This window comes from Miscanthus floridulus, chromosome 17 (genome assembly GCF_019320115.1).
Source record: "Miscanthus floridulus cultivar M001 chromosome 17, ASM1932011v1, whole genome shotgun sequence".
Lineage (NCBI taxonomy): Eukaryota > Viridiplantae > Streptophyta > Magnoliopsida > Poales > Poaceae > Miscanthus > Miscanthus floridulus.
The window spans coordinates 60,153,240-60,164,156 of NC_089596.1; positions in this window are offsets into that span (position 1 = coordinate 60,153,240).

Sequence of the window (10,917 nt, forward strand, 5' to 3'; positions counted from 1 at the left end):
CTGAGGAAACATACCAAGGGTGTTGATACACCATTTTAGTGATCTCCACTTGCATAGTGCTTAGTGATTCATCAGGTGATTAGCGTAGGTGCTTTGCGAAGTGCTTAGGTTGATTAGACCACCGCTTATGCGCTTGCTCTAGGTTTAGGCCTAGTGTTTAGTGAGGTTTGCATACCTCTTACCACTCGGTGCTTGCGAGCACCATCGTTGTACATCGGAGGGGTTTGAAGTCTTGCGAGATCACACCAACCGCGTTTGTGGTGTGGCCGCCACCGTGTACCGGAGGGAACAAGGCCCGAGGCGTTTTGGCCGGAAACTTGATAGTGAAGACGACGGGGAGCATCCGGGAGAGGCTTGCCGAAAGGCACGTCGGAGACCCACTTGCGCGTGGGGAAGGCCCGAGGCTATCCACGGAGTTACCTGACCGGGAGCTTGGCCCTTGCGAGGGATTCCTTGCGAGGGGCTCCAACGAGGACTAGGGGGAAGCTTGCGCGCTTCTCGATACCTCGGTAAAAATACCAGAGTCGTCGACGGGAGTTTGCATATCTCTACCTTGCTCTTTATCTTCCGCATTTACATTGATTACTTTACTAAGTTTGTGGTAGAGATAGCAACACACTAGCAAAACTATAGTTGCACATCTAGATAGTTTATCAGTTGCATAGGTTTTGCTGGGGTTAGAAAAAGAGGCCATAGTTTTAGAAGTTAGAATTATAAGTTGCCTAATTCACCCCCCCTCTTAGGCGTCACGGTCCCTTCAATTGGTATCAGAGCCAGGTTGGCTCATATTTGGACCTTTGGCTTAACCGCCATTGAGCCGACGCTATTGTAGAGTGGTTGGGATGGATACCGCTAGGCCTCCACAATTTGATGGCACTAACTTCCTCTACTATAAAGCTAGAATGGCTTGCCACCTTGAGGCGGTTGATTTAGGTGTATGGAGAGTCACTCATGACGGGATGAAACCCATTAAGAATCCCGAAAAGCCCACAAAGAGTGACGAAAAAGAAATACATTTTAATGCTAGAGCTAAGAATTGCTTATTTGAATCATTTAGCATGGATGTGTTTAACCAAGTGTTCACCTTAAATACGGCACATGAAATTTGGTTAAAACTCCAAGAGCTCCATGACGGCACAAGTAATGTCCGTGAGCAAAAACATTATCTAGCTAAGCAAAATTATGATTCCTTTGCTATGAATGATGATGAGCTTGTTCGTGATATGTATTCTCGATTGAATCTAATTATCAATGAGCTCCATTCAATAGGATTATTAAAGCTAGATGATGCGGACATCGTGAGGAAGATCATCTCCGTTCTACCACAAAAGAAATATGCAAGCATCATCACCATCCTTCACAACATGGAGAACTTAAGCACCATGACCCCGGACATTGTCATTGGCAAGCTAGTGGCATTTGAAATGTCACAAAAGATGGGTCAAGGAGAATCATCTTCATCAAGCAAAGGCAAAGCTCTTGCTTGTAGCGAGAAGAAAAAGATGAAGGGCAAGAAAGTTGAGTCAAGCTCAAGCTCAAGCTCCTCAAGTGAAGAAGAAGAAGATGATGATGATGATGATGATGAACAAGAATCAAGTGATGATGATCAATCTTCATCCTCCACCTCCAACCTTGATGAAGAATCAATCAAACTTATCAAAATGGTGGAGAAGATGATCATAAGGCTCAGTGTCAAGGGTGCGCCCATCCAAATTCAAGACCTCGTTTTCACTAATCAAAGAAACGAGCAAAGAAAGAGAGGATGCTATGGATGCGGCGAGTTGGGGCACTTTGTGGAAGTTTGTCCAAACAAGCCCACACCCAAGACAAAGAAGAAGGCATGCAAGAACCAAGCCCTCACATCAATAAGATCATGGGATGATTCTTCAAGTGAAGAAGAACCCCATCACAAGAGGCGAGGCCACAAGCACTCATCATCAAGCTCTTCTCGTGTGTGCCTTATGGCACGAGGTTACGAAAGCTCTTCCTCTAGTGAGAGTGATAGTGATGATGATATGCCTTCTTATCATGAACTTGTGCAAGAAAATCTTAATTATGCTAAAGCTTGCACTAGTCAACACAAGAAGCTCAAAAGTTTAAAAGAAAAGCTAGATAGTTCACAAAAAGCATACAAAACCTTGCTTGAACAATATGAGAACTTTGCTAATCTCAATGTTGAACTATCTACTAAAATTGAGAAACTTGAGACTAGTGCAACAACAAATGCATGCACAATCAATGATGAGCAACTCTTAAAGAAAAATAAAAAATTAAAAGAAAAGTTAGCTAGCTCACAAGAAGCATATAATAGTTTGCTTGCTAAAATGGAAACCATGTGCTAACATTGTGATGAGCTAACTAATAAAGTTGCTAATCTTGAAGCCGTTAGCACAACCCCCACCAAGGCATCTAAAAAGAAAAGCTCTATCTTTAACATGTCTAAAAAGGATGCCTCTATTTCTTGTAATGATTTATGTTTAGACTCACCTTTGTGCAACCAAGTTTGTGTTGAGAAAGTTGTTGTAGATACATGCACACAAGAGGTTTCAAAGGAGAATGAGCAACTCAAGCAAGAAGTAGCTCGCCTCACCAAGAACTTGACTCAAGTGAAAGGCAAGGCGAAGCAAACCCAACTTCATCAAGATAACACCGTCAAGGGAGTGAAGAAGCTTGATGAAGGACAAACCGTGGTTTGTTACGTGTGCCACAAGGAAGGTCACAAGTCCTATGAGTGCAAGGTGAAGAATGGGGGAGGAGCAAAGAAGAAAGAGAAAAAGCAAACAAGCAAGCTCTCCAACACCTACACCAACAAGGTGGACAAGAAGGCCTCCACACCTTATCTCTTGAAGAAGAAGAAAAATGACAAGGTGGTGGCCATCAAGGTGAACAAGCAAGCCAACAATGGGGTCAAACGCTTTTGGGTGCCAAAGGAAATCATTTCAAACATGAAGAGCACCAAGAAGGTTTGGATCCCTAAAGGGAAGTGAGAAGTCCGTCGGACTTCGGGGAATTTGGAGACTTGGCAAAGTTTGGGTGCATTTCATGGGGTGCATCATGATGGACAAAGTTATTGCCAAGTAGGTTAGTGAATACTATGGACCCAAATTCCCCTTCCCATGTTAGGTAACTAGATGTCATTACTTTCAATTAGTATTCATTTCAATTGGTATTTTTTAATTGATATACTCTTAAAGCATCTAGTTATCTTTCATGCCTATGTTTGCTTTTACATGCTTAAATCTTTTGTCATGTATTCAATAGGTATATCATATGGTAGGCTTGCTCGGTTTCATTATCAACCCTTGGAGCAAACCTACATGGTTTAAAATTGTTTAGGAGCACGGCACATAACTTGTTTTACATTTATTTATCTAATATGTGCCAAAGTCCAAATTGTAGATAATCTCTCCCAAATATCATCTTTCAAGTGGTATTTTGATACATAAAACAATGTGCACAAATTTTACAAGTATTCAACACTTGTGTGCACAAATTTAGGGGGAGCTTAATCTACAAGTTGGATGCTTTGAGACTAACACCTTTTCAAGCTTATCTTGTGTGTAGTAGTCTCATTGCAAGGAAAATGGAGTTCCCAGAGGAAAGCATTATACTTCAATTGGTAGAAATCAAATTGATTTTCACATGTGGTATTTCTAAACCGATATCACCATGTTGATCTCACTTTGATATTTATTTGCTTTCTCCATGCATTATATAGATTAACCTCTCTTGTGCAATAAATTGCTAATTATGCATATGCTTTGCTATTTATCATATGTATGCATAGATTTAGGGGGAGCTTAGTCTATATAATGTGATAGTCAAGTTTTGTGACCTATTCCTTGCTAATCAAATCCTTCTTTTGGTTCACAAAGTTTGACCCTCCCTTGTGCTACTAATGTATTCCTTTTTGGGTGTTTGATGCCAAAAAGGGGGAGAATTTGAAGGACCAAAGACAAGCATTTAGTTACAAGTAGTAATGGTCCGAGAAAGGGAGGAAAGTGAATTATGGGTTAGTCTAAGTAATGGGAGAATTTTTTTTAGAAAGCTAGGCTTTAATCCATAATAGCACATGGGGACATTTGCAAGGGCAAGACAAGCTTTTAAGTAAAGTTTTAATTGGTATCTGTCAATTAGTATCATATAACCTTGCCCTTTGCATTGCATCCTAGCAAGTAGGCAGTTTTTAACTTCCAAATTCTTATTATTTGCTTGCTTTGGTCGTGTTGGCATCAATCACCAAAAAGGGGGAGATTGTAAGGAAAATGGACCCTTGGCCCATTTACTTTGGATTTTGGTGTTTGATGACCAACACAACCAAATTAGACTAATGAATTTGCAAGTGTTTGTTTTGTAAGTTCAATAGGGTGCAAGACGTAACTTAGACGAAGGCGATGTGATGATCCGATGATCAACACCTCATGAAAGACCTTAGAAGCACAAGAGAAGACCCAAGATATCAAGCAAAGTCCAAGCATGAAGATTGGAACTAAGCCGTATGCAAGATCATGAAGAAACGAGGCCACTGAGGTGACCGGACGCTGGACAAGTGACCGGACGCTGGGCAGAGGACTCGACAGACAGGCGACCGGACACTGGACCAGACGCTGGTGGCAACCGACCGGACGCAGGACAACAGCGTCCGATCGAGTACAGTAAGGTTCCAGAACGGCAAATCTGTGACCGAACGCTGGCCAGCGTCCGATCAGTATATTGCCGGCTCAACGGTCGGGACGACCGGACATGACCAGTCAGGACGATTCAGCGTCCGGTCAGTAGCAGTTTTGCGGGAATTCGACCCCAACGGCTACTTTATTAGTGGGGCTTATAAATACAACCCCCAACCGGCCATTTATGAAGGTGTGGAGCTGAGGAAACATACCAAGGGTGTTGATACACCATTTTAGTGATCTCCACTTGCATAGTGCTTAGTGATTCATCAGGTTATTAGTGTAGGTGCTTTGCGAAGTGCTTAGGTTGATTAGACCACCGCTTATGCGCTTGCTCTAGGTTTAGGCCTAGTGTTTAGTGAGGTTTGCATACCTCTTACCACTCGGTGCTTGCGAGCACCATCGTTGTACATCAGAGGGGTTTGAAGTCTTGCGAGATCACACCAATCACGTTTGTGGTGTGGCCACCACCATGTACCGGAGGGAACAAGGCCCACGGCGTTTTGGCCAGAAGCTTGATAGTGAAGACGGCGGGGAGCATCCGGGAGAGGCTTGCCGGAAGGCACGTCGAAGACCCACTTGCGCGTGGGGAAGGCCCGAGGCTATCCACGGAGTTACCCGACCGGGAGCTTGGCCCTTGCGAGAGATTCCTTGCGAGGGGCTCCAACGAGGACTAGGGGGAAGCTTGCGCGCTTCTCGATACCTCGGTAAAAATACCGGAGTCGTCAACGGGAGTTTGCATATCTCTACCTTGCTCTTTAGCTTCCGTATTTACATTGATTACTTTACTAAGTTTGTAGTAGAGATAGCAACACACTAGCAAAACCATAGTTGCACATCTAGATAGTTTATCAGTTGCATAGGTTTTGCTAGGGTTAGAAAAAGAGGCCATAGTTTTAGAAGTTAGAATTATAAGTTGCCTAATTCGCCCCCCCTCTTAGGCATCACGGTCCCTTCAGGATGGTAGCCAACGGATGTGTTTGGATTACCGTTCACTTAATGAGGTTACTATCAAGAATAAATACCCTTTGTCTAGAATTGATGATTTATTTGATCAGTTGAGAGGAGCCTATGTGTTCTCCAAGATTGATCTCCGCTCAGGTTATCATCAGCTTAAGATTCAAAACTCAAGCATACCCAAGACAACATTCATTACACGGTATGGCTTGTATGAGTATACCGTTATATCTTTTGGATTGACCAATGCACCTGCATACTTTATGTATCTGATGAATAAGGTGTTTATTGAGTTTCTTGATAAATTTGTGGTGGTATTCATTGATGACATACTGATATTCTCCAAGACCGAAGAAGAACATGCTGAGCATATAAGGTTGGTCTTGCAAAAGCTTAGAGAACATAAGTTGTACGCTAAGCGGAGCAAGTGTGAGTTTTGGTTGAAGGAGGTCTCTTTTCTAGGTCATGTTGTCTCCAATGGTGGAATAGAAGTGGATCCAGGCAAAGTACAAGATGTGTTGAATTGGAAACCACCAATCAATGTAAGTGAGATTCATAGCTTTTTGGGATTGGCTGGATACTACAGGAGATTCATTGAAGGTTTTTCCAAGCTTGCTAAGCCTATGACAGCTCTGTTGGAAAAGAATGCTAAATTTATATGGTCTGATAAATGCGAGGCAAACTTTGATGAGCTAAAGAAGAGATTGACTACAGCTCCAGTGTTGATTTTGCTAGATTTAAGAAAGAACTTCTCCATATATTGTGATGCATCTCATTTGGGCCTTGGATGTGTTCTTATGCAAGAAGGAAGAGTGGTGGCATATGCATCTAGACAATTGAGGAAGCATGAGTTGAATTACCCTACTCATGACTTGGAATTGGCAGCTGTGGTACATGCTTTGAAAATCTAGAGACATTACCTAATTGGGCATAAGAGTGATATCTATACAGATCACAAGAGTTTGAAGTATATCTTTACCTAGTCAGATCTGAATCTGAGACAACGTCATTGGTTAGAATTGATCAAAGACTATGATTTGGAAGTGCATTATCATCCGGGAAAGGCAAATGTTGTGGCTGATGCACTTAGCAGGAAGAGTTATGCCAATGGACTTGGGATGACATTGATGCCAGCAGAGTTGTGTGCTGAAATGGAGCATCTCAACTTGAGTTTTGTCACTAATGCAATGGAATTAGTGATAGAGCCTACATTGGAGCAAGAGATATGCAAAGGTCAATTGGAGGATGAAAAACTAAAAGAGATAGCGGAGAATGTAGTGCTTGGAAAGGCACCAGGATTCAGGATAGATGAGAATGGTACTCTTTGGTTCGGAAAAAGGATATGTGTACCTGAAGTGAAGGCTATCCGTGATGCAATTCTGCAAGAGGCCCATGAGTCTGCTTATTCTATACATCCTAGAAGTACGAAGATGTATTTGGATCTCAAAGAGAAGTATTGGTGGTATGGTTTGAAGAGAGATGTGGCAGAGTATGTGGCTTTGTGTGACACTTGTCAAAGAGTGAAAGCTGAGCATTAAAGACCTGCAGGGTTGCTACAACCAATGAAGATTCCTGAATGAAAATGGGAAGAAGTTGGTATGGATTTTATCATAGGTTTGCCCCGCACTCAAAGAGGTTATGATTCAATATGGGTAATAGTGGATCGACTCACCAAGGTTGCTCACTTTCTACCAGTTAAGACTACCTATACAGGTGCAAGGCTAGCAGAGTTGTACATGGAAAGGATAGTGTGCTTACATGGTGTTCCCAAGAAAATTGTGTCTGATAGAGGCACTCAGTTTACATCGCAATTCTGGCAGAAAGTACATAGATCTTTGGGGACAAAGTTGAATTTCAGTTCTACTTACCACCCACAAACTGATGGACAGACTGAAAGGATCAACCAGATTTTGGAAGATATGTTGAGAGCTTGTGCACTGCAGTATGGTACTAGTTGGGATACGAGTCTACCATATGCGGATTTCTCGTACAACAACAGTTACCAGAAGAGTCTCAAGATGACACCTTTTGAGGCGCTGTATGGACATAAATGTAGAACGCCTTTGTTCTGGAATCAGACTGGTGAAACTCAAGTGTTTTGGACCCGATGTCCTTAGAGACGCAGAAGAACAAGTGAGAATGATTAGAGACAACTTGAGAGTGGCTCAGTCCCAATAGAAGAGTTACGCTGATACTCGCAGAAGAGAGCTGACCTTCGAAGTTGGAGATTATGTGTACCTAAAGGTGTCACCAATGAGAAGTGTGAAAAGATTCAATATGAAGGGAAAGTTGGCACCGAGGTATATTGGACCTTTCAAGATCCTAGAGAGACGTGGAGAAGTAGCCTATCAGTTGGAACTGTCTGAGAGTTTGTCAGGTGTGCACGATGTGTTTCATGTTTCTCAATTAAAGAAGTGTTTGCGAGTACCAGGAGAGCAAATTCCTTTAGAAGAACTTACTATTAAGGAAGATCTCACATATGAAGAGTATCCGATAAAGATCTTACAGACGGCAGAAAGAGTTACAAGGAGCCAAGTTATAAAAATGTGCAAGGTACAGTGGAATCGGTATACAGAGGATGAGGCTACTTGGGAAAGAGAAGAGGAATTGCGAAAGTCTTATCCACAACTGTTTGAGTAAGCAATCATCTGAATCTCGAGGACAAGATTCATCTTAAGGGGGGTAGAATTGTAACATCCAAAAATTTGCATTATTTCCAAAATAGTTAAATTTGCTTTATTTGTGCAATTATGTGAGCATTCAAATGTAGGAAATAATATTTTTGGTGAAATTAAAATCAATAATAAGGAATAGATACAAGTTGATGCATACATGTTGCTGCACATTTGTTTTTGTAATGATTAGTTTTGACTAAAATTTGAATTGAATTCAAATTCAACTTGAAAATGAGTTTGGAAAATTTATTTGGAAAAAAGGAAAAGGAATTTCTTTCTTTTCTCTCTCCCTTCCTCACTTTTGGCCCACAGGCCCTTTCTCCCACCGGCCCGCGCGCCTCCCTCCTTTCCTCTCCTCCTGCCTTCCTTCTTGGGCCGGCCCAGCCGAGCCGCGCTGCATTTCTTAACCGTAGCCCGTGCCTCAGCCACTGACGACCCGGCCCCGCACGTCAGCGCCTTCCCCCACCTCCCGCAACCACAGCGCCGGTCAAGGTCGTAACCGCCGCCGTGCCCATGCGCATCGTGGGAGCATCTCCCCGCGCCTGGCCTCTACAAAAGGAAGCTCAAACCCTTCGCCGTGCTCCCTCTGTTGCCCCCGCTCCTTTTTCGCATTCGCCGAGCACAGCGGAAGCCGAAAACCGCCGCACTGATGAGCCGAGGTCTGCCGTCCGCCCCTCCACGCGAACAGCCGTCCTCGAGCCGCCGTCGACTCCGTTTTTCCCCGCTGTGAGAACCCCCTTGCTCCCCTCTTTCTTTCCGTACTGCTATTTGCGAGTTTCATGGCCCGTAGACCCCAATCCACGAGCACCGACGTGCTTCACGCTGCCGGCCATGGCCGCCCCCGCGCCAACCGCGTCCTCTAGCCCCGTTCTTGGCCTAGCCGAGGTCGCGTGAAACCCCTCCATCCCCCGGTGGTCTCGGATGCACAAACCGAGGCCTCTAGGCCTTGTTTCCCGTGCGCCGGCGAGGTTCTTGTCGTCGGCCATGGTGCCCCGCCGGCGGAGCCACTATTCCGGCCACCACTGCCTTCTCTCTCTCCCTCTCATTTCTAATCTGAGCCGATCGTTCTTGATCCAACGGCATAGATCACCCCGTACCCCTTCGCGTGGTAGTTTTGCTAAGGAGTCCCTAAGCTTTTCTAAATCCTAACCCGCAGTCCAAAACACATTTCCTGAGTACATTTTCTCCTTTTGAAAACGTAAAATATACTGTCTTAGTCCAAAATACGTTTTCAGTATTTACAGAAATGCCACTGGATTTGTTTTGCTCATAAAACTTTGTTTTAGCTCCGAATCGACCCGTTCAAATTGCGTTAGATTCATAATAAAGTTCTCTACATGTTAGTACCACTGTTAACCATGTTTGCAACTTTTAAATTTCATGGTTAGGTTTAATTAAATAAGTTGCTATAGGAAACCCCATTTAATTCATAACTTTCACGTTTTAGCTCCGATTTTCGTGAACTTCGCGTTGACGTGATCGTAGCGAGATATAGATTCTTTTCATAAACATTTTATCTTGTTTTCTATACTACTGGTGTACTGGTCTAATTAAAGAATTCTTTGCTTTGCATGAATACCTTTGGAATGTTGTATGTTGTCGTGTTGGTCACGTTCAGACGGTGAGGAGAATGTTGGTGACCAAGAGTTCTTTGATGACCAGTAGGACTAGCAGGAGTTTGCTAACCAAGGCAAGTATAGCATGGGACCTATCTTGATGTCCTATTCACCACTTATTAATTACTCATTTGCATGTGTCTAATTTTGATACCCGTAAGGACATCCTAGTGTTTGATTATCCTGTTCCTTGTTCTCCTATGGGTTATATGCATATGGGTAGTTTGCTAGCACTCAATATAACTATACATGAGTTACATAATGAACAGTGATTCTATGGAAAGAAAAGGTAAAAGTTGCTTTTAAACAACTGAATTATAGGGCGAAGGAGCAAATGACTTTTGATCATGATGCTCTCGGCCCTCCATAAGGACTTATCTATCGGCAAAAGCTGGGACTGACAGTGCAACCGTGAGGGTCACATGGCTCTGACTTTAGCTCAGTAATAGGACCTTTTCTATCTTGTTAGAGGTTACCTTTATGGTGCAAAAGGGGCTTGCCACGTTGGGTATAGGGCTGCCTCTGTTCCTATGTGTATAGCCACGATGGATATGTGCCATAGGAAAAGGGGTTCCTACATCTGCCTGCCGAGGAAACCTAGCAGCCCTAACTTGTTAGAGAAACCTACGAAATGGCTTCATAGTGTACCCTGCCCGCTCACCTTGGCAGTGATATGGGAGTAATTAACCCGGGCATATGGGAATCACGACTCGCGGTGAATGTGCACAACCTCTGCAGAGGGTTACAAACTGTTATAACAGCCGTGCTCACGGTCACGAACGGCCTGAAAAACTCACAGAATAACTGGTTAATTATTGTGCTCATTTATGATGTTCTATGATGATAATATGATACAATTGATTCTGATATATGATCACGTGGGTTTAATTGGGCTTAAGCATAACTTGATAATAACTGATGATAAAATCTTGACTTACTAAAAGTGCTAACTGCAGTAAACCAGAGTCAACCTTTTTGAGCTTTCATAACCCCATGTTA